Source organism: Urocampus carinirostris, chromosome 2 (assembly GCF_059441175.1).
Source record: "Urocampus carinirostris isolate Australia breed hairy pipefish chromosome 2, RoL_Ucar_1.0, whole genome shotgun sequence".
In the NCBI taxonomy this organism is placed as follows: domain Eukaryota; kingdom Metazoa; phylum Chordata; class Actinopteri; order Syngnathiformes; family Syngnathidae; genus Urocampus; species Urocampus carinirostris.
The window spans coordinates 46,839,693-46,866,688 of NC_142350.1; the positions used below are offsets into that span (position 1 = coordinate 46,839,693).

General features: G+C 40.7%; 5 non-coding genes across 5 annotated transcripts; all 5 read left to right on the forward strand.

Moving 5' to 3' along the window:
* The first annotated feature begins 21,828 nt into the window (after window positions 1-21,828).
* trnak-cuu (transfer RNA lysine (anticodon CUU)) lies at window positions 21,829-21,902 on the forward strand. Its single transcript has one exon. It is a non-coding gene; the product is annotated as a tRNA-Lys (tRNA).
* A 266-nt stretch (window positions 21,903-22,168) lies between these two features.
* On the forward strand, window positions 22,169-22,242 carry trnak-cuu (transfer RNA lysine (anticodon CUU)). The gene has a single exon. It is a non-coding gene; the product is annotated as a tRNA-Lys (tRNA).
* A 608-nt stretch (window positions 22,243-22,850) lies between these two features.
* Window positions 22,851-22,924, forward strand: trnak-cuu (transfer RNA lysine (anticodon CUU)). Its single transcript has one exon. It is a non-coding gene; the product is annotated as a tRNA-Lys (tRNA).
* A 266-nt stretch (window positions 22,925-23,190) lies between these two features.
* trnak-cuu (transfer RNA lysine (anticodon CUU)) lies at window positions 23,191-23,264 on the forward strand. Its single transcript has one exon. It is a non-coding gene; the product is annotated as a tRNA-Lys (tRNA).
* Window positions 23,265-23,872: 608 nt separating this feature from the next.
* Window positions 23,873-23,946, forward strand: trnak-cuu (transfer RNA lysine (anticodon CUU)). Its single transcript has one exon. It is a non-coding gene; the product is annotated as a tRNA-Lys (tRNA).
* The last annotated feature ends 3,050 nt before the right edge of the window (window positions 23,947-26,996 follow it).

Below are 26,996 nucleotides of genomic sequence, written 5' to 3' on the forward strand. Positions count from 1 at the left end.
CACTGGTGTTCATAGCCCAACTAGCTCAGTTCGGTAGAGCATGAGACTCTTAATCTCAGGGTCGTGGGTTCAATCCCCACATCGGGTGTGAGAAGATTTTGACCGTTTTGATGCTCTGACAAAAGTTTTACGATGGAGATTATTAAACTTGAAATTTAAAAATTAGATGAGACTGGTGTTCATAGCCCAACTAGCTCAGTTCGGTGGAGCATGAGACACTTAATCTCAGGGTCGTTGGTTCGATCCCCACATCAGGTGAGAGAAGATTTTGACTGTTTTAATGCTCTGACAAAAGTTTTACGATGGAGATTATTAAACTTGAAATTTAAATATTAGATGACACTGGTGTTCATAGCCCAACTAGCTCAGTTCGGTGGAGCATGAGACACTTAATCTCAGGGTCGTGGGTTCGATCCCTACGTCGGGTGTGAGAAGATTTTGACCGTTTTGATGCTCTGACAAAAGTTTTATGATGGAGATTATTAAACTTGAAATTTAAATATTAGATGACACTGGTGTTCATAGCCCAACTAGCTCAGTTCGGTGGAGCATTAGACACTTCATCCCAGGGTCGTGGGTTCGATCCCCACATCAGGTGAGAGAAGATTTTGACTGTTTTAATGCTCTGACAAAAGTTTTTCGATGAAGAGATTATTAAAGATGTAATTTAAATATCAGATGAAACTAGTGTTCATAGACCAACTAGCTCAGTTCGGTGGAGCATGAGACACTTAATCTCAGGGTCGTGGGTTCGATCCCCACATCAGGTGAGAGAAGATTTTGACTGTTTTAATGCTCTGACAAAAGTTTTACGATGGAGATTACTAAACTTGAAATTTAAATATTAGATGACACTGGTGTTCATAGCCCAACTAGCTCAGTTCGGTAGAGCATGAGACTCTTAATCTCAGGGTCGTGGGTTCGATCCCCACGTCGGGTGTGAGAAGATTTTGACCGTTTTGATGCGCTGACAAAAGTTTTACGATGGAGATTATTAAACTTGAAATTTAAAAATCAGATGACACTGGTGTTCATAGCCCAACTAGCTCAGTTTGGTAGAGCATGAGACTCTTAATCTCAGGGTCGTGGGTTCGATCCCCACGCCGGGTGTGAGAAGATTTTGACCGTTTTGATGCTCTGACAAAAGTTTTACGATGGAGATTATTAAACTTGAAATTTAAAAATTAGATGACACTGGTGTTCATTGCCCAACTAGCTCAGTTCGGTGGAGCATGAGACACTTAATCTCAGGATCGTGGGTTCGATCCCCACATCAGGTGAGAGAAGATTTTGACTGTTTTAATGCTCTGACAAAAGTTTTTCGATGGAGATTATTAAACTTGAAATTTAAAAATTAGATAACACTGGTGTTCATAGCCCAACTAGCTCAGTTCGGTGGAGCATGAGACATTTAATCTCAGGGTCGTGGGTTCAATCCCCACGTCGGGTGTGAGAAGATTTTGACCGTTTTGATGCTCTGACAAAAGTTTTACGATGGAGGGATTATTAAAGATGTAATTTAAATATCAGATGACACTGGTGTTCATAGCCCAACTAGCTCAGTTCGGTGGAGCATGAGACACTTATTCTCAGGGTCGTTGGTTCGATCCCCACATCAGGTGAGAGAAGATTTTGACCGTTTTGATGCTCTGACAAAAGTTTTACGATGGAGATTAAGAAACCTGAAAGTTAAATATCTGATGAGACTGTTGTTCATAGTCCAACTAGCTCAGTTCGGTGGAGCATGAGACACTTAATCTCAGGGTCGTGGGTTCAATCCCCACGTCGGGTGTGAGAAGATTTTGACCGTTTTGATGCTCTGACAAAAGTTTTTCGATGGAGAGATTATTAAACTTGAAATTTAAATATCAGATGACACTGGTGTTCATAGCCCAACTAGCTCAGTTCGGTGGAGCATGAGACACTTAATCTCAGAGTCGTTGGTTCGATCCCCACATCAGGTGAGAGAAGATTTTGACTGTTTTAATGCTCAGACAAAAGTTTTTCGATGGAGATTATTAAACTTGAAATTTAAAAATCAGATGACACTGGTGTTCATAGCCCAACTAGCTCAGTTCGGTAGAGCATGAGACTTTTAATCTCAGGGTCGTGGGTTCAATCCCCACATCGGGTGTGAGAAGATTTTGACCGTTTTAATGCTCAGACAAAAGTTTTTCGATGGAGATTATTAAACTTGAAATTTAAAAATCAGATGACACTGGTGTTCATAGCCCAACTAGCTCAGTTCGGTGGAGCATGAGACACTTAATCTCAGGGTCGTGGGTTCGATCCCCACATCAGGTGAGAGAAGAATTTGACTGTTTTAATGCTCTGACAAAAGTTTTTCGATGGAGATTATAAAAGATGTAATTTAAATATCAGATGACACTGGTGTTCATAGCCCAACTAGCTCAGTTCGGTGGAGCATGAGACACTTAATCTCAGGGTCATTGGTTCGGTCCCCACATCAGGTGAGAGAAGATTTTGACTGTTTTAATGCTCTGACAAAAGTTTTTCGATGAAGAGATTATTAAAGATGTAATTTAAATATCAGATGACACTGGTGTTCATAGCCCAACTAGCTCAGTTCGGTAGAGCATGAGACTCTTAATCTCAGGGTCGTGCGTTCGATCCCCACATCAGGTGAGAGAAGATTTTGACCGTTTTGATGCTCTGACAAAAGTTTTACGATGGAGATTATTAAACTTGAAATTTAAAAATCAGATGACACTGGTGTTCATAGCCCAACTAGCTCAGTTCGGTAGAGCATGAGACACTTAATCTTAGGGTCGTGGGTTCAATCCCCACGTCGGGTGTGAGAAGATTTTGACCGTTTTGATGCTCTGACAAAAGTTTTACGATGGAGATTATTAAACTTGAAATTTAAATATCAGATGACACTGGTGTTCATAGCCCAACTAGCTTAGTTCGGTGGAGCATGAGACTCTTAATCTCAGGGTCGTGGGTTCAATCCCCACGTCGGGTGTGAGAAGATTTTGACCGTTTTGATGCTCTGACAAAAGTTTTACGATGGAGATTATTAAACTTGAAATTTAAAAATTAGATGACACTGGTGTTCATAGCCCAACTAGCTCTGTTCGTTGGAGCATGAGACTCTTAATCTCAGGGTCATTGGTTCGATCCCCACATCAGGTGAGAGAAGATTTTGACTGTTTTAATGCTCTGACAAAAGTTTTTCGATGAAGAGATTATTAAAGATGTAATTTAAATATCAGATGACACTGGTGTTCATAGCCCAACTAGCTCAGTTCGGTAGAGCATGAGACTCTTAATCTCAGGGTCGTGGGTTCGATCCCCACATCAGGTGAGAGAAGATTTTGACCGTTTTGATGCTCTGACAAAAGTTTTTCGATGGAGATTATTAAACTTGAAATTTAAAAATCAGATGACTCTGGTGTTCATAGCCCAACTAGCTCAGTTCGGTGGAGCATGATACACTTAATCTCAGGGTCGTGGGTTCGATCCCCACATCAGGTGAGAGAACATTTTGACTGTTTTAATGCTCTGACAAAAGTTTTTCGATGGAGATTATTAAACTTGAAATTTAAAAATCAGATGACACTGGTGTTCATAGCCCAACTAGCTCAGTTCGGTGGAGCATGAGACACTTAATCTCAGGGTCGTTGGTTCAATCCCGACGTCGAGTGTGAGAAGATTTTGACCGTTTTGATGCTCTGACAAAAGTTTTTCGATGGAGATTATTAAACTTGAAATTTAAAAATCAGATGACACTAGTGTTCATAGCCCAACTAGCTCAGTTCGGTGAAGCATGAGACACTTAATCTCAGGGTCGTTGGTTCGATCCCCACATCAGGTGAGAGAAGATTTTGACCGTTTTGATGCTCTGACAAAAGTTTTACGATGGAGATTATTAAACTTGAAATTTAAAAATTAGATGACACTGGTGTTCATAGCCCAACTAGCTCAGTTCGGTGGTGCATGAGACTCTTAATCTCAGGGTCGTGGGTTCGATCCCCACGTCGGGTGTGAGAAGATTTTGACCGTTTTGATGCTCTGACAAAAGTTTTTCGATGGAGATTATTAAACTTGAAATTTAAAAATTAGATGACACTGGTGTTCATAGCCCAACTAGCTCAGTTCGGTGGAGCATGAGACACTTAATCTCAGGGTCGTGAGTTCGATCCCCACATCAGGTGAGAGAAGATTTTGACTGTTTTAATGCTCTGACAAAAGTTTTTCGATGGAGAGATTATTAAAGATGTAATTTAAATATCAGATGACACTGGTTTTCATAGCCCAACTAGCTCAGTTTGGTAGAGCATGAGACTCTTAATCTCAGGGTCGTGGGTTCAATCCCCACGTCGGGTGTGAGAAGATTTTGACCGTTTTGATGCTCTGACAAAAGTTTTACGATGGAGAGATTATTAAAGATGTAATTTAAATATCAGATGACACTGGTGTTCATAGCCCAACTAGCTCAGTTCGGTGGAGCATGAGACACTTAATCTCAGGGTCGTTGGTTCGATCCCCACATCAGGTGAGAGAAGATTTTGACCGTTTTGATGCTCTGACAAAAGTTTTACGATGGAGATTATTAAACTTGAAATTTAAAAATTAGATGACACTGGTGTTCATAGCCCAACTAGCTCAGTTCGGTGGAGCATGAGACTCTTAATCTCAGGGTCGTGGGTTCGATCCCCACGTCGGGTGTGAGAAGATTTTGACCGTTTTGATGCTCTGACAAAAGTTTTACGATGGAGATTATTAAACTTGAAATTTAAAAATTAGATGACACTGGTGTTCATAGCCCAACTAGCTCAGTTCGGTGGAGCATGAGACACTTAATCTCAGGGTCATTGGTTCGATCCCCACATCAGGTGAGAGAAGATTTTGACTGTTTTAATGCTCTGACAAAAGTTTTTCGATGAAGAGATTATTAAAGATGTAATTTAAATATCAGATGACACTGGTGTTCTTAGCCCAACTAGCTCAGTTCGGTAGAGCATGAGACTCTTAATCTCAGGGTCGTGGGTTCGATCCCCACATCAGGTGAGAGAAGATTTTGACCGTTTTGATGCTCTGACAAAAGTTTTTCGATGGAGATTATTAAACTTGAAATTTAAAAATCAGATGACTCTGGTGTTCATAGCCCAACTAGCTCAGTTCGGTGGAGCATGATACACTTAATCTCAGGGTCGTGGGTTCGATCCCCACATCAGGTGAGAGAAGAATTTGACTGTTTTAATGCTCTGACAAAAGTTTTTCGATGGAGATTATTAAACTTGAAATTTAAAAATCAGATGACACTGGTGTTCATAGCCCAACTAGCTCAGTTCGGTGGAGCATGAGACTCTTAATCTCAGGGTCGTTGGTTCAATCCCGACGTCGAGTGTGAGAAGATTTTGACCGTTTTGATGCTCTGACAAAAGTTTTTCGATGGAGATTATTAAACTTGAAATTTAAAAATCAGATGACACTAGTGTTCATAGCCCAACTAGCTCAGTTCGGTGGAGCATGAGACACTTAATCTCAGGGTCGTTGGTTCGATCCCCACATCAGGTGAGAGAAGATTTTGACCGTTTTGATGCTCTGACAAAAGTTTTACGATGGAGATTATTAAACTTGAAATTTAAAAATTAGATGACACTGGTGTTCATAGCCCAACTAGCTCAGTTCGGTGGTGCATGAGACTCTTAATCTCAGGGTCGTGGGTTCGATCCCCACGTCGGGTGTGAGAAGATTTTGACCGTTTTGATGCTCTGACAAAAGTTTTTCGATGGAGATTATTAAACTTGAAATTTAAAAATTAGATGACACTGGTGTTCATAGCCCAACTAGCTCAGTTCGGTGGAGCATGAGACACTTAATCTCAGGGTCGTGAGTTCGATCCCCACATCAGGTGAGAGAAGATTTTGACTGTTTTAATGCTCTGACAAAAGTTTTTCGATGGAGAGATTATTAAAGATGTAATTTAAATATCAGATGACACTGGTGTTCATAGCCCAACTAGCTCAGTTTGGTAGAGCATGAGACTCTTAATCTCAGGGTCGTGGGTTCAATCCCCACGTCGGGTGTGAGAAGATTTTGACCGTTTTGATGCTCTGACAAAAGTTTTACGATGGAGAGATTATTAAAGATGTAATTTAAATATCAGATGACACTGGTGTTCATAGCCCAACTAGCTCAGTTCGGTGGAGCATGAGACACTTAATCTCAGGGTCGTTGGTTCGATCCCCACATCAGGTGAGAGAAGATTTTGACCGTTTTGATGCTCTGACAAAAGTTTTACGATGGAGATTATTAAACTTGAAATTTAAAAATTAGATGTCACTGGTGTTCATAGCCCAACTAGCTCAGTTCGGTGGAGCATGAGACTCTTAATCTCAGGGTCGTGGGTTCGATCCCCACGTCGGGTGTGAGAAGATTTTGACCGTTTTGATGCTCTGACAAAAGTTTTACGATGGAGATTATTAAACTTGAAATTTAAAAATTAGATGACACTGGTGTTCATAGCCCAACTAGCTCAGTTCGGTGGAGCATGAGACTCTTAATCTCAGGGTCGTGGGTTCGATCCCCACGTCGGGTGTGAGAAGATTTCGACCGTTTTAATGCTCTGACAAAAGTTTTTCGATGGAGAGATTATTAAAGATGTAATTTAAATATCAGATGACACTGGTGTTCATAGCCCAACTAGCTCAGTTCAGTGGAGCATGCGACACCTAATCTCAGGGTCGTGGGTTCGATCCCCACATCAGGTGAGAGAACATTTCGACCGTTTTAATGCTCTGACAAAAGTTTTTCGATGGAGAGATTATTAAAGATGTAATTTAAATATCAGATGACACTGGTGTTCATAGCCCAACTAGCTCAGTTCGGTGGAGCATGAGACTCTTAATCTCAGGGTCGTGGGTTCGATCCCCACGTCGGGTGAGAGAAGATTTTGACCGTTTTAATGCTCTGACAAAAGTTTTCCGATGGAGAGATTATTAAAGATGTAATTTAAATATCAGATGACACTGGTGTTCATAGCCCAACTAGCTCAGTTCAGTGGAGCATGAGACACCTAATCTCAGGGTCGTGGGTTCGATCCCCACATCAGGTGAGAGAACATTTTGACTGTTTTAATGCTCTGACAAAAGTTTTTTGATGGAGATTATTAAAGATGTAATTTAAATATCAGATGACACTGGTGTTCAAAGCTCAACTAGCTCAGTTCGGTAGAGCATGAGACTCTTAATCTCAGGGTCGTGGGTTCGATCCCCACGTCGGGTGTGCGAAGATTTTGACCGTTTTGATGCTCTGACAAAAGTTTTTCGATGGAGATTATTAAAGATGTAATTTAAATATCAGATGACACTGGTGTTCATAGCCCAACTAGCTCAGTTCAGTGGAGCATGAGACACTTAATCTCAGGGTCGTGGGTTCGATCCCCACATCAGGTGAGAGAACATTTTGACTGTTTTAATGCTCTGACAAAAGTTTTTTGATGGAGATTATTAAAGATGTAATTTAAATATCAGATGACACTGGTGTTCATAGCCCAACTAGCTCAGTTCGGTAGAGCATGAGACTCTTAATCTCAGGGTCGTGGGTTCGATCCCCACGTCGGGTGTGAGAAGATTTTGACCGTTTTGATGCTCTGACAAAAGTTTTACGATGGAGATTATTAAACTTGAAATTTAAATATCAGATGACACTGATGTTCATAGCCCAACTAGCTCAGTTCGGTAGAGCATGAGACTCTTAATCTCAGGGTCGTGGGTTCAATCCCCACGTCGGGTGTGAGAAGATTTTGACCGTTTTGATGCTCTGACAAAAGTTTTACGATGGAGAGATTATTAAAGATGTAATTTAAATATCAGATGACACTGGTGTTCATAGCCCAACTAGCTCAGTTCGGTGGAGCATGAGACATTTAATCTCAGGGTCGTTGGTTCGATCCCCACGTCGGGTGTGAGAAGATTTTGACCATTTTGATGCTCTGACAAAAGTTTTTCGATGGAGATTATTAAACTTGAAATTTAAAAATTAGATGACACTGGTGTTCATAGCCCAACTAGCTCAGTTCGGTGGAGCATGAGACACTTAATCTCAGGGTCGTGAGTTCGATCCCCACATCAGGTGAGAGAAGATTTTGACCATTTTGATGCTCTGACAAAAGTTTTACGATGGAGATTATTAAACTTGAAATTTAAAAATTAGATGACACTGGTGTTCATAGCCCAACTAGCTCAGTTCGGTGGAGCATGAGACTCTTAATCTCAGGGTCGTGGGTTCGATCCCCACGTCGGGTGTGAGAAGATTTTGACCGTTTTAATGCTCTGACAAAAGTTTTTCGATGGAGAGATTATTAAAGATGTAATTTAAATATCAGATGACACTGGTGTTCATTGCCCAACTAGCTCAGTTCGGTAGAGCATGAGACTCTTAATCTCAGGGTCGTGGGTTCGATCCCCACGTCGGGTGTGAGAAGATTTTGACCGTTTTGATGCTCTGACAAAAATTTTACGATGGAGATTATTAAACTTGAAATTTAAAAATTAGATGACACTGGTGTTCATAGCCCAACTAGCTCAGTTCGGTAGAGCATGAGACTCTTAATCTCAGGGTCGTGGGTTCGATCCCCACGTCGGGTGAGAGAAGATTTTGACCGTTTTAATGCTCTGACAAAAGTTTTCCGATGGAGAGATTATTAAAGATGTAATTTAAATATCAGATGACACTGGTGTTCATAGCCCAACTAGCTCAGTTCAGTGGAGCATGAGACACCTAATCTCAGGGTCGTGGGTTCGATCCCCACATCAGGTGAGAGAACATTTTGACTGTTTTAATGCTCTGACAAAAGTTTTTTGATGGAGATTATTAAAGATGTAATTTAAATATCAGATGACACTGGTGTTCATAGCCCAACTAGCTCAGTTCGGTAGAGCATGAGACTCTTAATCTCAGGGTCGTGGGTTCGATCCCCACGTCGGGTGAGAGAAGATTTTGACTGTTTTAATGCTCTGACAAAAGTTTTACGATAGAGATTATTAAACTTGAAATTTAAAAATTAGATGACACTGGTGTTCATAGCCCAACTAGCTCAGTTCGGTGGAGCATGAGACACTTAATCTCAGGGTCGTGGGTTCGATCCCCACATCAGGTGAGAGAAGATTTTGACTGTTTTAATGCTCTGACAAAAGTTTTACGATGGAGATTATTAAACTTGAAATTTAAAAATTAGATGACACTGGTGTTCATAGCCCAACTAGCTCAGTTCGGTAGAGCATGAGACTCTTAATCTCAGGGTTGTGGGTTCGATCCCCACGTCGGGTGTGAGAAGATTTTGACCGTTTTGATGCTCTGACAAAAGTTTTACGATGGAGATTATTAAACTTGAAATTTAAATATCAGATGACACTGATGTTCATAGCGCAACTAGCTCAGTTCGGTAGAGCATGAGACTCTTAATCTCAGGGTCGTGGGTTCGATCCCCACGTCGGGTGTGAGAAGATTTTGACCGTTTTGATGCTCTGACAAAAGTTTTACGATGGAGATTATTAAACTTGAAATTTAAATATCAGATGACACTGATGTTAATAGCCCAACTAGCTCAGTTTGGTGGAACATGAGACACTTAATCTCAGGGTCGTGGGTTCGATCCCCACATCAGGTGAGAGAAGATTTTGACTGTTTTAATGCTCTGACAAAAGTTTTTCGATGGAGATTATTAAAGATGTAATTTAGATATCAGATGACACTGGTGTTCATAGCCCAACTAGCTCAGTTCGGTAGAGCATGAGACTCTTAATATCAGGGTCGTGGGTTCGATCCCCACGTCGGGTGTGAGAAGATTTTGACCGTTTTGATGCTCTGACAAAAGTTTTACGATGGAGATTATAAAACTTGAAATTTAAATATCAGATGACACTGATGTTCATAGCCCAACTAGCTCAGTTTGGTGGAACATGAGACACTTAATCTCAGGGTCGTGGGTTCGATCCCCACATCAGGTGAGAGAAGATTTTGACTGTTTTAATGCTCTGACAAAAGTTTTTCGATGGAGATTATTAAAGATGTAATTTAGATATCAGATGACACTGGTGTTCATAGCCCAACTAGCTCAGTTCGGTAGAGCATGAGACTCTTAATCTCAGGTTTGTGGGTTCGATCCCCACGTCGGGTGTGAGAAGATTTTGACCGTTTTGATGCTCTGACAAAAGTTTTACGATGGAGATTATTAAACTTGAAATTTAAATATCAGATGACACTGATGTTCATAGCGCAACTAGCTCAGTTCGGTAGAGCATGAGACTCTTAATCTCAGGGTCGTGGGTTCGATCCCCACGTCGGGTGTGAGAAGATTTTGACCGTTTTGATGCTCTGACAAAAGTTTTACGATGGAGATTATTAAACTTGAAATTTAAATATCAGATGACACTGATGTTAATAGCCCAACTAGCTCAGTTTGGTGGAACATGAGACACTTAATCTCAGGGTCGTGGGTTCGATCCCCACATCAGGTGAGAGAAGATTTTGACTGTTTTAATGCTCTGACAAAAGTTTTTCGATGGAGATTATTAAAGATGTAATTTAGATATCAGATGACACTGGTGTTCATAGCCCAACTAGCTCAGTTCGGTAGAGCATGAGACTCTTAATATCAGGGTCGTGGGTTCGATCCCCACGTCGGGTGTGAGAAGATTTTGACCGTTTTGATGCTCTGACAAAAGTTTTACGATGGAGATTATAAAACTTGAAATTTAAATATCAGATGACACTGATGTTCATAGCCCAACTAGCTCAGTTTGGTGGAACATGAGACACTTAATCTCAGGGTCGTGGGTTCGATCCCCACATCAGGTGAGAGAAGGTTTTAATGCTCTGACAAAAGTTTTACGATGGAGATTATTAAACTTGAAATTTAAAAATTAGATGACACTGGTGTTCATAGCCCAACTAGCTCAGTTCGGTGGAGCATGAGACACTTAATCTCAGGGTCGTGGGTTCGATCCCCACATCAGGTGAGAGAAGATTTTGACTGTTTTAATTCTCTGACAAAAGTTTATCGATGGAGATTATTAAAGATGTAATTTAAATATCAGATGACACTGGTGTTCATAGCCCAACTAGCTCAGTTCGGTAGAGCATGAGACTCTTAATCTCAGGGTCGTGGGTTCGATCCCCACGTCGGGTGAGAGAAGATTTTGACTGTTTTAATGCTCTGACAAAAGTTTTTCAATGGAGAGATTATTAAAGATGTAATTTAAATATCGGATGACACTGGTGTTCATAGCCCAACTAGCTCAGTTCGGTAGAGCATGAGACTCTTAATCTCAGGGTCGTGGGTTCGATCCCCACATCAGGTGAGAGAAGATTTTGACTGTTTTAATGCTCTGACAAAAGTTTATCGATGGAGATTATTAAAGATGTAATTTAAATATCAGATGACACTGGTGTTCATAGCCCAACTAGCTCAGTTCGGTAGAGCATGAGACTCTTAATCTCAGGGTCGTGGGTTCGATCCCCACGTCGGGTGAGAGAAGATTTTGACTGTTTTAATGCTCTGACAAAAGTTTTTTGATGGAGTGATTATTAAAGTGGTAATTTAAATATCAGATGGCACTGGTGTTCATAGTCCAACTAGCTCAGTTCGGTAGAGCATGAGACTCTTAATCTCAGGGTCGTGGGTTCGATCCCCACGTCGGGTGAGAGAAGATTTTGACTGTTTTAATGCTCTGACAAAAGTTTTACGATGGAGATTATTAAACTTGAAATTTAAAATTTAGATGACACTTGTGTTCATAGCCCTACTAGCTCAGTTCGGTAGAGCATGAGACTCTTAATCTCAGGGTCGTGGGTTCGATCCCCATGTCGGGTGTGAGAAGATTTTGACCGTTTTGATGCTCTGACAAAAGTTTTACGATGGAGATTATTAAACTTGAAATTTAAATATCAGATGACACTGATGTTCATAGCCCAACTAGCTCAGTTCGGTGGAGCATGAAACACTTAATCTCAGGGTCGTGGTTCGATCCCCACATCAGGTGAGAGAAGATTTTGACTGTTTTAATGCTCTGACAAAAGTTTTACGATGGAGATTATTAAACTTGAAATTTAAATATCAGATGACACTGATGTTCATAGCCCAACTAGCTCAGTTCGGTGAAGCATGAAACACTTAATCTCAGGGTCGTGGGTTCGATCCCCACATCAGGTGAGAGAAGATTTTGACCGTTTTGATGCTCTGACAAAAGTTTTACGATGGAGATTATTAAACTTGAAATTTAAATATCAGATGACACTGGTGTTCATAGCCCAACTAGCTCAGTTCGGTGGAGCATTAGACTCTTAATCTCAGGGTCGTGGGTTCGATCCCCACATCAGGTGAGAGAAGATTTTGACTGTTTTAATGCTCTGACAAAAGTTTTTCAATGGAGAGATTATTAAAGATGTAATTTAAATATCAGATGACACTGGTGTTCATAGCCCAACTAGCTCAATTCGGTGGAACATGAGACACTTAATCTCAGGGTCGTGGGTTCGATCCCCACATCAGGTGAGAGAAGATTTTGACTGTTTTAATGCTCTGACAAAAGTTTTACGATGGAGATTATTAAACTTGAAATTTAAAAATTAGATGACACTGGTGTTCATAGCCCAACTAGCGCAGTTCGGTGGAGCATGAGACACTTAATCTCAGGGTCGTGGGTTCGATCCCCACATCAGGTGAGAGAAGATTTTGACTGTTTTAATGCTCTGACAAAAGTTTTTCAATGGAGAGATTATTAAAGATGTAATTTAAATATCAGATGACACTGGTGTTCATAGCCCAACTAGCTCAGTTCGGTGGAGCATGAGACACTTAATCTCAGGGTCGTGGGTTCGATCCCCACATCAGGTGAGAGAAGATTTTGACTGTTTTAATGCTCTGACAAAAGTTTTACGATGGAAATTATTAAACTTGAAATTTAAAAATTAGATGACACTGGTGTTCTTAGCCCAACTAGCTCAGTTTGGTGGAGCATGAGACACTTAATCTCAGGGTCGTGGGTTCGATTCCCACATCAGGTGAGAGAAGATTTTGACTGTTTTAATGCTCTGACAAAAGTTTATCGATGGAGATTATTAAAGATGTAATTTAAAAATTAGATGACACTGGTGTTCATAGCCCAACTAGCTCAGTTTGGTGGAGCATGAGACACTTAATCTCAGGGTCGTGGGTTCGATTCCCACATCAGGTGAGAGAAGATTTTGACTGTTTTAATGCTCTGACAAAAGTTTTTCAATGGAGAGATTATTAAAGATGTAATTTAAATATTGGATGACACTGGTGTTCATAGCCCAACTAGCTCAGTTCGGTAGAGCATGAGACTCTTAATCTCAGGGTCGTGGGTTCGATCCCCACATCGGGTGAGAGAAGATTTTGACTGTTTTAATGCTCTGACAAAAGTTTTTCGATGGAGATTATTAAAGATGTAATTTAGATATCAGATGACACTGGTGTTCATAGCCCAACTAGCTCAGTTCGGTAGAGCATGAGACTCTTAATCTCAGGGTCGTGGGTTCGATCCCCACATCAGGTGAGAGAAGATTTTGACTGTTTTAATGCTCTGACAAAAGTTTTTCAATGGAGAGATTATTAAAGATGTAATTTAAATATCAGATGACACTGGTGTTCATAGCCCAACTAGCTCAGTTCGGTGGAGCATGAGACACTTAATCTCAGGGTCGTGGGTTCGATCCCCACGTCGGGTGAGAGAAGATTTTGACTGTTTTAATGCTCTGACAAAAGTTTTTCGATGGAGATTATTAAAGATGTAATTTAGATATCAGATGACACTGGTGTTCATAGCCCAACTAGCGCAGTTCGGTGGAGCATGAGACACTTAATCTCAGGGTCGTGGGTTCGATCCCCACATCAGGTGAGAGAAGATTTTGACTGTTTTAATGCTCTGACAAAAGTTTTTCAATGGAGAGATTATTAAAGATGTAATTTAGATATCAGATGACACTGGTGTTCATAGCCCAACTAGCTCAGTTCGGTAGAGCATGAGACTCTTAATCGCAGGGTCGTGGGTTCGATCCCCACGTCGGGTGTGAGAAGATTTTGACTGTTTTGATGCTCTGACAAAAGTTTTACGATGGAGATTATTAAACTTGAAATTTAAAAATTAGATGACACTGGTGTTCATAGCCCAACTAGCTCAGTTCGGTGGAGCATGAGACACTTAATCTCAGGGTCGTGGGTTCGATTCCCACATCAGGTGAGAGAAGATTTTGACTGTTTTAATGCTCTGACAAAAGTTTATCGATGGAGATTATTAAAGATGTAATTTAAATATCAGATGACACTGGTGTTCATAGCCCAACTAGCTCAGTTCGGTAGAGCATGAGACTCTTAATCTCAGGGTCGTGGGTTCGATCCCCACATCAGGTGACAGAAGATTTTGACTGTTTTAATGCTCTGACAAAAGTTTTTCAATAGAGAGATTATTAAAGATGTAATTTAAATATCGGATGACACTGGTGTTCATAGCCCAACTAGCTCAGTTCGGTAGAGCATGAGACTCTTAATCTCAGGGTCGTGGGTTCGATCCCCACATCAGGTGAGAGAAGATTTTGACTGTTTTGATGCTCTGACAAAAGTTTTACGATGGAGATTATTAAACTTGAAATTTAAAAATTAGATGACACTGGTGTTCAGAGCCCAACTAGCTCAGTTCGGTGGAGCATGAGACACTTAATCTCAGGGTCGTGGGTTCGATCCCCACATCAGGTGAGAGAAGATTTTGACTGTTTTAATGCTCTGACAAAAGTTTATCGATGGAGATTATTAAAGATGTAATTTAAATATCAGGTGACACTGGTGTTCATAGCCCAACTAGCTCAGTTTGGTAGAGCATGAGATTCTTAATCTCAGGGTCGTGGGTTCGATCCCCACGTCGGGTGAGAGAAGATTTTGACTGTTTTAATGCTCTGACAAAAGTTTTACGATGGAGATTATTAAACTTGAAATTTAAAAATTAGATGATACTGGTGTTCATAGCCCAACTAGCTCAGTTCGGTGGAGCATGAGACACTTAATCTCAGGGTCGTGGGTTCGATCCCCACATCAGGTGAGAGAAGATTTTGACTGTTTTAATGCTCTGACAAAAGTTTTTCGATGGAGATTATTAAGGAAGTAATTTAGATATCAGATGACACTGGTGTTCATAGCCCAACTAGCTCAGTTCGGTAGAGCATGAGACTCTTAATCTCAGGGTTGTGGGTTCGATCCCCACGTCGGGTGTGAGAAGATTTTGACCGTTTTGATGCTCTGACAAAAGTTTTACGATGGAGATTATTAAACTTGAAATTTAAATATCAGATGACACTGATGTTCATAGCGCAACTAGCTCAGTTCGGTAGAGCATGAGACTCTTAATCTCAGGGTCGTAGGTTCGATCCCCACGTCGGGTGTGAGAAGATTTTGACCGTTTTGATGCTCTGACAAAAGTTTTACGATGGAGATTATTAAACTTGAAATTTAAATATCAGATGACACTGATGTTAATAGCCCAACTAGCTCAGTTTGGTGGAACATGAGACACTTAATCTCAGGGTCGTGGGTTCGATCCCCACATCAGGTGAGAGAAGATTTTGACTGTTTTAATGCTCTGACAAAAGTTTTTCGATGGAGATTATTAAAGATGTAATTTAGATATCAGATGACACTGGTGTTCATAGCCCAACTAGCTCAGTTCAGTAGAGCATGAGACTCTTAATCTCAGGGTCGTGGGTTCGATCCCCACGTCGGGTGAGAGAAGATTTTGACTGTTTTAATGCTCTGACAAAAGTTTTTTGATGGAGAGATTATTAAAGTGGTAATTTAAATATCAGATGGCACTGGTGTTCATAGCCCAACTAGCTCAGTTCGGTAGAGCATGAGACTCTTAATCTCAGGGTCGTGGGTTCGATCCCCACGTCGGGTGAGAGAAGATTTTGACTGTTTTAATGCTCTGACAAAAGTTTTACGATGGAGATTATTAAACTTGAAATTTAAAATTTAGATGACACTGGTGTTCATAGCCCTACTAGCTCAGTTCGGTAGAGCATGAGACTCTTAATCTCAGGGTCGTGGGTTCGATCCCCATGTCGGGTGTGAGAAGATTTTGACCGTTTTGATGCTCTGACAAAAGTTTTACGATGGAGATTATTAAACTTGAAATTTAAATATCAGATGACACTGATGTTCATAGCCCAACTAGCTCAGTTCGGTGGAGCATGAAACACTTAATCTCAGGGTCGTGGGTTCGATCCCCACATCAGGTGAGAGAAGATTTTGACTGTTTTAATGCTCTGACAAAAGTTTTACGATGGAGATTATTAAACTTGAAATTTAAATATCAGATGACACTGATGTTCATAGCCCAACTAGCTCAGTTCGGTGAAGCATGAAACACTTAATCTCAGGGTCGTGGGTTCGATCCCCACATCAGGTGAGAGAAGATTTTGACCGTTTTGATGCTCTGACAAAAGTTTTACGATGGAGATTATTAAACTTGAAATTTAAATATCAGATGACACTGGTGTTCATAGCCCAACTAGCTCAGTTCGGTGGAGCATTAGACTCTTAATCTCAGGGTCGTGGGTTCGATCCCCACATCAGGTGAGAGAAGATTTTGACTGTTTTAATGCTCTGACAAAAGTTTTTCAATGGAGAGATTATTAAAGATGTAATTTAAATATCAGATGACACTGGTGTTCATAGCCCAACTAGCTCAGTTTGGTGGAGCATGAGACACTTAATCTCAGGGTCGTGGGTTCGATCCCCACATCAGGTGAGAGAAGATTTTGACTGTTTTAATGCTCTGACAAAAGTTTTACGATGGAAATTATTAAACTTGAAATTTAAAAATTAGATGACACTGGTGTTCTTAGCCCAACTAGCTCAGTTTGGTGGAGCATGAGACACTTAATCTCAGGGTCGTGGGTTCGATTCCCACATCAGGTGAGAGAAGATTTTGACTGTTTTAATGCTCTGACAAAAGTTTATCGATGGAGATTATTAAAGATGTAATTTAAAAATTAGATGACACTGGTGTTCATAGCCCAACTAGCTCAGTTTGGTGGAGCATGAGACACTTAATCTCAGGGTCGTGGGTTCGATTCCCACATCAGGTGAGAGAAGATTTTGACTGTTTTAATGCTCTGACAAAAGTTTTTCAATGGAGAGATTATTAAAGATGTAATTTAAATGTCGGATGACAATGGTGTTCATAGCCCAACTAGCTCAGTTCGGTAGAGCATGAGACTCTTAATCTCAGGGTCGTGGGTTCGATCCCCACATCGGGTGAGAGAAGATTTTGACTGTTTTAATGCTCTGACAAAAGTTTTTCGATGGAGATTATTAAAGATGTAATTTAGATATCAGATGACACTGGTGTTCATAGCCCAACTAGCTCAGTTCGGTAGAGCATGAGACTCTTAATCTCAGGGTCGTGGGTTCGATCCCCACATCAGGTGAGAGAAGATTTTGACTGTTTTAATGCTCTGACAAAAGTTTTTCAATGGAGAGATTATTAAAGATGTAATTTAAATATCAGATGACACTGGTGTTCATAGCCCAACTAGCTCAGTTCGGTGGAGCATGAGACACTTAATCTCAGGGTCGTGGGTTCGATCCCCACGTCGGGTGAGAGAAGATTTTGACTGTTTTAATGCTCTGACAAAAGTTTTTCGATGGAGATTATTAAAGATGTAATTTAGATATCAGATGACACTGGTGTTCATAGCCCAACTAGCGCAGTTCGGTGGAGCATGAGACACTTAATCTCAGGGTCGTGGGTTCGATCCCCACATCAGGTGAGAGAAGATTTTGACTGTTTTAATGCTCTGACAAAAGTTTTTCAATGGAGAGATTATTAAAGATGTAATTTAAATATCAGATGACACTGGTGTTCATAGCCCAACTAGCTCAGTTCGGTGGGGCATGAGACACTTAATCTCAGGGTCGTGGGTTCGATCCCCACATCAGGTGAGAGAAGATTTTGACTGTTTTAATGCTCTGACAAAAGTTTTACGATGGAAATTATTAAACTTGAAATTTAAAAATTAGATGACACTGGTGTTCATAGCCCAACTAGCTCAGTTTGGTGGAGCATGAGACACTTAATCTCAGGGTCGTGGGTTCGATTCCCACATCAGGTGAGAGAAGATTTTGACTGTTTTAATGCTCTGACAAAAGTTTATCGATGGAGATTATTAAAGATGTAATTTAAATATCAGATGACACTGGTGTTCATAGCCCAACTAGCTCAGTTCGGTAGAGCATGAGACTCTTAATCTCAGGGTCGTGGGTTCGATCCCCACATCAGGTGACAGAAGATTTTGACTGTTTTAATGCTCTGACAAAAGTTTTTCAATGGAGAGATTATTAAAGATGTAATTTAAATATCGGATGACACTGGTGTTCATAGCCCAACTAGCTCAGTTCGGTGGGGCATGAGACACTTAATCTCAGGGTCGTGGGTTCGATCCCCACATCAGGTGAGAGAAGATTTTGACTGTTTTAATGCTCTGACAAAAGTTTTACGATGGAAATTATTAAACTTGAAATTTAAAAATTAGATGACACTGGTGTTCATAGCCCAACTAGCTCAGTTTGGTGGAGCATGAGACACTTAATCTCAGGGTCGTGGGTTCGATTCCCACATCAGGTGAGAGAAGATTTTGACTGTTTTAATGCTCTGACAAAAGTTTATCGATGGAGATTATTAAAGATGTAATTTAAATATCAGATGACACTGGTGTTCATAGCCCAACTAGCTCAGTTCGGTAGAGCATGAGACTCTTAATCTCAGGGTCGTGGGTTCGATCCCCACGTCGGGTGTGAGAAGATTTTGACCGTTTTGATGCTCTGACAAAAGTTTTACGATGGAGATTATTAAACTTGAAATTTAAATATCAGATGACACTGATGTTCATAGCCCAACTAGCTCAGTTTGGTGGAACATGAGACACTTAATCTCAGGGTCGTGGGTTCGATCCCCACATCAGGTGAGAGAAGATTTTGACTGTTTTAATGCTCTGACAAAAGTTTTTCGATGGAGATTATTAAAGATGTAATTTAGATATCAGATGACACTGGTGTTCATAGCCCAACTAGCTCAGTTCGGTAGAGCATGAGACTCTTAATCTCAGGGTCGTGGGTTCGATCCCCACATCAGGTGAGAGAAGATTTTGACTGTTTTAATGCTCTGACAAAAGTTTTACGATGGAGATTATTAAACTTGAAATTTAAAAATTAGATGACACTGGTGTTCATAGCCCAACTAGCTCAGTTCGGTGGAGCATGAGACACTTAATCTCAGGGTCGTGGGTTCGATCCCCACATCAGGTGAGAGAAGATTTTGACTGTTTTAATGCTCTGACAAAAGTTTATCGATGGAGATTATTAAAGATGTAATTTAAATATCAGATGACACTGTTGTTCATAGCCCAACTAGCTCAGTTCGGTGGAGCATGAGACACTTAATCTCAGGGTCGTGGGTTCGATCCCCACATCAGGTGAGAGAAGATTTTGACTGTTTTAATGCTCTGACAAAAGTTTTTCGATGGAGATTATTAAAGATGTAATTTAGATATCAGATGACACTGGTGTTCATAGCCCAACTAGCTCAGTTCGGTGGAGCATGAGACACTTAATCTCAGGGTCGTGGGTTCGATCCCCACATCAGGTGAGAGAAGATTTTGACTGTTTTAATGCTCTGACAAAAGTTTTACGATGGAGATTATTAAACTTGAAATTTAAAAATTAGATGACACTGGTGTTCATAGCCCAACTAGCTCAGTTCGGTAGAGCATGAGACTCTTAATCTCAGGGTTGTGGGTTCGATCCCCACGTCGGGTGAGAGAAGATTTTGACTGTTTTAATGCTCTGACAAAAGTTTTTCGATGGAGATTATTAAAGATGTAATTTAGATATCAGATGACACTGGTGTTCATAGCCCAACTAGCTCAGTTCGGTAGAGCATGAGACTCTTAATCTCAGGGTCGTGGGTTCGATCCCCACGTCGGGTGAGAGAAGATTTTGACTGTTTTAATGCTCTGACAAAAGTTTTACGATGGAGATTATTAAACTTGAAATTTAAAAATTAGATGACGCTGGTGTTCATAGCCCAACTAGCTCAGTTCGGTGGAGCATGAGACACTTAATCTCAGGGTCGTGGGTTCGATCCCCACATCAGGTGAGAGAAGATTTTGACTGTTTTAATGCTCTGACAAAAGTTTTTCGATGGAGATTATTAAAGATGTAATTTAGATATCAGATGACACTGGTGTTCATAGCCCAACTAGCTCAGTTCGGTAGAGCATGAGACTCTTAATCTCAGGGTCGTGGGTTCGATCCCCACGTCGGGTGTGCGAAGATTTTGACCGTTTTGATGCTCTGACAAAAGTTTTACGATGGAGATTATTAAACTTGAAATTTAAAAATTAGATGACACTGGTGTTCAGAGCCCAACTACCTCAGTTCGGTGGAGCATGAGACACTTAATCTCAGGGTCGTGGGTTCGATCCCCACATCAGGTGAGAGAAGATTTTGACTGTTTTAATGCTCTGACAAAAGTTTTACGATGGAGATTATTAAACTTGAAATTTAAAAAGTAGTTGACACTGGTGTTCATAGCCCAACTAGCTCAGTTCGGTAGAGCATGAGACTCTTAATCTCAGGGTCGTGGGTTCGATCCCCACATCAGGTGAGAGAAGATTTTGACCGTTTTAATGCTCTGACAAAAGTTTTTCAATGGAGAGATTATTAAACTTGAAATTTAAAAATTAGATGACACTGGTGTTCATAGCCCAACTAGCTCAGTTCGGTGGAGCATGAGACACTTAATCTCAGGGTCGTGGGTTCGATCCCCACATCAGGTGAGAGAAGATTTTGACCGTTTTGATGCTCTGACAAAAGTTTTACGATGGAGATTATTAAACTTGAAATTTAAATATCAGATGACACTGATGTTCATAGCCCAACTAGCTCAGTTCGGTGGAGCATGAGACACTTAATCTCAGGGTCGTGGGTTCGATCCCCACATCAGGTGAGAGAAGATTTTGACTGTTTTAATGCTCTGACAAAAGTTTTTCGATGGAGATTATTAAAGATGTAATTTAGATATCAGATGACACTGGTGTTCATAGCCCAACTAGCTCAGTTCGGTAGAGCATGAGACTCTTAATCTCAGGGTCGTGGGTTCGATCCCCACGTCGGGTGTGAGAAGATTTTGACCGTTTTGATGCTCTGACAAAAGTTTTACGATGGAGATTATTAAACTTGAAATTTAAATATCAGATGACACTGATGTTCATAGCCCAACTAGCTCAGGTCGGTGGAGCATGAGACACTTAATCTCAGGGTCGTGGGTTCGATCCCCACATCAGGTGAGAGAAGATTTTGACTGTTTTAATGCTCTGACAAAAGTTTATCGATGGAGATTATTAAAGATGTAATTTAGATATCAGATGACACTGGTGTTCATAGCCCAACTAGCTCAGTTCGGTAGAGCATGAGACTCTTAATGTCAGGGTCGTGGGTTCGATCCCCACGTCGGGTGTGAGAAGATTTTGACCGTTTTGATGCTCTGACAAAAGTTTTACGATGGAGATTATTAAACTTGAAATTTAAATATCAGATGACACTGATGTTCATAGCCCAACTAGCTCAGTTCGGTGGAGCATGAGACTCTTAATCTCAGGGTCGTGGGTTCGATCCCCACATCAGGTGAGAGAAGATTTTGACTGTTTTAATGCTCTGACAAAAGTTTTTCAATGGAGAGATTATTAAAGATGTAATTTAAATATCAGATGACACTGGTGTTCATAGCCCAACTAGCTCAGTTCGGTAGAGCATGAGACTCTTAATCTCAGGGTCGTGGGTTCGATCCCCACGTCGGGTGAGAGAAGATTTTGACTGTTTTAATGCTCTGACAAAAGTTTTACGATGGAGATTATTAAACTTGAAATTTAAAAATTAGATGACGCTGGTGTTCATAGCCCAACTAGCTCAGTTCGGTGGAGCATGAGACACTTAATCTCAGGGTCGTGGGTTCGATCCCCACATCAGGTGAGAGAAGATTTTGACTGTTTTAATGCTCTGACAAAAGTTTTTCGATGGAGATTATTAAAGATGTAATTTAGATATCAGATGACACTGGTGTTCATAGCCCAACTAGCTCAGTTCGGTAGAGCATGAGACTCTTAATCTCAGGGTCGTGGGTTCGATCCCCACGTCGGGTGTGCGAAGATTTTGACCGTTTTGATGCTCTGACAAAAGTTTTACGATGGAGATTATTAAACTTGAAATTTAAAAATTAGATGACACTGGTGTTCAGAGCCCAACTAGCTCAGTTCGGTGGAGCATGAGACACTTAATCTCAGGGTCGTGGGTTCGATCCCCACATCAGGTGAGAGAAGATTTTGACTGTTTTAATGCTCTGACAAAAGTTTATCGATGGAGATTATTAAAGATGTAATTTAAATATCAGATGACACTGGTGTTCATAGCCCAACTAGCTCAGTTCGGTATAGCATGAGACTCTTAATCTTAGGGTCGTGGGTTCGATCCCCACATCAGGTGAGAGAAGATTTTGACTGTTTTAATGCGCTGACAAAAGTTTATCGATGGAGATTATTAAAGATGTAATTTAAATATCAGATGACACTGATGTTCATAGCGCAAGTAGCTCAGTTCGGTAGAGCATGAGACTCTTAATCTCAGGGTCGTGGGTTCGATCCCCACATCGGGTGAGAGAAGATTTTGACTGTTTTAATGCTCTGACAAAAGTTTTTCAATGGAGAGATTATTAAAGATGTAAGTTAAATATCAGATGACACTGGTGTTCATAGCCCAACTAGCTCAGTTCGGTAGAGCATGAGACTCTTAATCTCAGGGTCGTGGGTTCGATCCCCACGTCGGGTGAGAGAAGATTTTGACTGTTTTAATGCTCTGACAAAAGTTTTACGATGGAGATTATTAAACTTGAAATTTAAAAATTAGATGACGCTGGTGTTCATAGCCCAACTAGCTCAGTTCGGTGGAGCATGAGACACTTAATCTCAGGGTCGTGGGTTCGATCCCCACATCAGGTGAGAGAAGATTTTGACTGTTTTAATGCTCTGACAAAAGTTTTTCGATGGAGATTATTAAAGATGTAATTTAGATATCAGATGACACTGGTGTTCATAGCCCAACTAGCTCAGTTCGGTAGAGCATGAGACTCTTAATCTCAGGGTCGTGGGTTCGATCCCCACGTCGGGTGTGCGAAGATTTTGACCGTTTTGATGCTCTGACAAAAGTTTTACGATGGAGATTATTAAACTTGAAATTTAAAAATTAGATGACACTGGTGTTCAGAGCCCAACTAGCTCAGTTCGGTGGAGCATGAGACACTTAATCTCAGGGTCGTGGGTTCGATCCCCACATCAGGTGAGAGAAGATTTTGACTGTTTTAATGCTCTGACAAAAGTTTATCGATGGAGATTATTAAAGATGTAATTTAAATATCAGATGACACTGGTGTTCATAGCCCAACTAGCTCAGTTCGGTAAAGCATGAGACTCTTAATCTTAGGGTCGTGGGTTCGATCCCCACATCAGGTGAGAGAAGATTTTGACTGTTTTAATGCGCTGACAAAAGTTTATCGATGGAGATTATTAAAGATGTAATTTAAATATCAGATGACACTGATGTTCATAGCGCAACTAGCTCAGTTCGGTAGAGCATGAGACTCTTAATCTCAGGGTCGTGGGTTCGATCCCCACATCGGGTGAGAGAAGATTTTGACTGTTTTAATGCTCTGACAAAAGTTTTTCAATGGAGAGATTATTAAAGATGTAATTTAAATATCAGATGACACTGGTGTTCATAGCCCAACTAGCTCAGTTCGGTAGAGCATGAGACTCTTAATCTCAGGGTCGTGGGTTCGATCCCCACGTCGGGTGAGAGAAGATTTTGACTGTTTTAATGCTCTGACAAAAGTTTTACGATGGAGATTATTAAACTTGAAATTTAAAAATTAGATGACGCTGGTGTTCATAGCCCAACTAGCTCAGTTCGGTGGAGCATGAGACACTTAATCTCAGGGTCGTGGGTTCGATCCCCACATCAGGTGAGAGAAGATTTTGACTGTTTTAATGCTCTGACAAAAGTTTTTCGATGGAGATTATTAAAGATGTAATTTAGATATCAGATGACACTGGTGTTCATAGCCCAACTAGCTCAGTTCGGTAGAGCATGAGACTCTTAATCTCAGGGTCGTGGGTTCGATCCCCACATCAGGTGAGAGAAGATTTTGACTGTTTTAATGCTCTGACAAAAGTTTATCGATGGAGATTATTAAAGATGTAATTTAAATATCAGATGACACTGGTGTTCATAGCCCAACTAGCTCAGTTCGGTGGAGCATGAGACACTTAATCTCAGGGTCGTGGGTTCGATCCCCACATCAGGTGAGAGAAGATTTTGACTGTTTTAATGCTCTGACAAAAGTTTATCGATGGAGATTATTAAAGATGTAATTTAAATATCAGATGACCCTGGTGTTCATAGCCCAACTAGCTCAGTTCGGTAGAGCATGAGACTCTTAATCTCAGGGTCGTGGGTTCGATCCCCACATCAGGTGAGAGAAGATTTTGACTGTTTTAATGCTCTGACAAAAGTTTTACGATGGAGATTATTAAACTTGAAATTTAAAAATTAGATGACACTGGTGTTCAGAGCCCAACTAGCTCAGTTCGGTGGAGCATGAGACACTTAATCTCAGGGTCGTGGGTTCGATCCCCACATCAGGTGAGAGAAGATTTTGACTGTTTTAATGCTCTGACAAAAGTTTTTCGATGGAGATTATTAAAGATGTAATTTAGCTATCAGATGACACTGGTGTTCATAGCCCAACTAGCTCAGTTCGGTAGAGCATGAGACTCTTAATCTCAGGGTAGTGGGTTCGATCCCCACGTCGGGTGTGAGAAGATTTTGACCGATTTGATGCTCTGACAAAAGTTTTACGATGGAGATTATTAAACTTGAAATTTAAATATCAGATGACACTGCTGTTCATTGCCCAACTAGCTCAGTTCGGTGGAGCATGAGACACTTAATCTCAGGGTCGTGGGTTCGATCCCCACATCAGGTGAGAGAAGATTTTGACTGTTTTAATGCTCTGACAAAAGTTTTACGATGGAGATTATTAAACTTGAAATTTAAAAATTAGATGACACTGGTGTTCATAGCCCAACTAGCTCCGTTCGGTGGAGCATGAGACACTTAATCTCAGGGTCGTGGGTTCGATCCCCACATCAGGTGAGAGAAGATTTTGACTGTTTTAATGCTCTGACAAAAGTTTTACGATGGAGATTATTAAAATTGAAATTTAAAAATTAGATGACACTGGTGTTCATAGCCCAACTAGCTCAGTTCGGTGGAGCATGAGACACTTAATCTCAGGGTCGTGGGTTCGATCCCCACATCAGGTGAGAGAAGATTTTGACTGTTTTAATGCTCTGACAAAAGTTTTTCAATGGAGAGATTATTAAAGATGTAATTTAAATATCAGATGACACTGGTGTTCATAGCCCAACTAGCTCAGTTCGGTGGAGCATGAGACACTTAATCTCAGGGTCGTGGGTTCGATCCCCACATCAGGTGAGAGAAGATTTTGACTGTTTTAATGCTCTGACAAAAGTTTTACGATGGAGATTATTAAACTTGAAATTTAAAAATTAGATGACACTGGTGTTCATAGCCCAACTAGCTCAGTTCGGTAGAGCATGAGACTCTTAATCTCAGGGTCATGGGTTCGATCCCCACGTCGGGTGTGAGAAGATTTTGATCGTTTTGATGCTCTGACAAAAGTTTTACGATGGATATTATTAAACTTGAAATTTAAATATCAGATGACACTGATGTTCATAGCCCAACTACCTCAGTTTGGTGGAACATGAGACACTTAATCTCAGGGTCGTGGGTTCGATCCCCACATCAGGTGAGAGAAGATTTTGACTGTTTTGATGCTCTGACAAAAGTTTTACGATGGAGATTATTAAACTTGAAATTTAAAAATTAGATGACACTGGTGTTCATAGCCCAACTAGCTCAGTTCGGTGGAGCATGAGACACTTAATCTCAGGGTCGTGGGTTCGATTCCCACATCAGGTGAGAGAAGATTTTGACTGTTTTAATGCTCTGACAAAAGTTTATCGATGGAGATTATTAAAGATGTAATTTAAATATCAGATGACACTGGCGTTCATAGCCCAACTAGCTCAGTTCGGTAGAGCATGAGACTCTTAATCTCAGGGTCGTGGGTTCGATCCCCACACAGGTGAGAGAAGATTTTGACTGTTTTAATGCTCTGACAAAAGTTTTTCAATGGAGAGATTATTAAAGATGTAATTTAAATATCGGATGACACTGGTGTTCATAGCCCAACTAGCTCAGTTCGGTAGAGCATGAGACTCTTAATCTCAGGGTCGTGGGTTCGATCACCACGTCGGGTGTGAGAAGATTTTGACCGTTTTGATGCTCTGACAAAAGTTTTACGATGGAGATTATTAAACTTGAAATTTAAATATCAGATGACACTGATGTTCATAGCGCAACTAGCTCAGTTCGGTAGAGCATGAGACTCTTAATCTCAGGGTCGTGGGTTCGATCCCCACGTCGGGTGTGAGAAGATTTTGACCGTTTTGATGCTCTGACAAAAGTTTTACGATGGAGATTATTAAACTTGAAATTTAAATATCAGATGATTCTGATGTTCATAGCCCAACTAGCTCAGTTTGGTGGAACATGAGACACTTAATCTCAGGGTCGTGGGTTCGATCCCCACATCAGGTGAGAGAAGATTTTAACTGTTTTGATGCTCTGACAAAAGTTTTACGATGGAGATTATTAAACTTGAAATTTAAATATCAGATGACACTGATGTTCATAGCCCAACTAGCTCAGTTCGGTGGAGCATGAGACACTTAATCTCAGGGTCGTGGGTTCGATC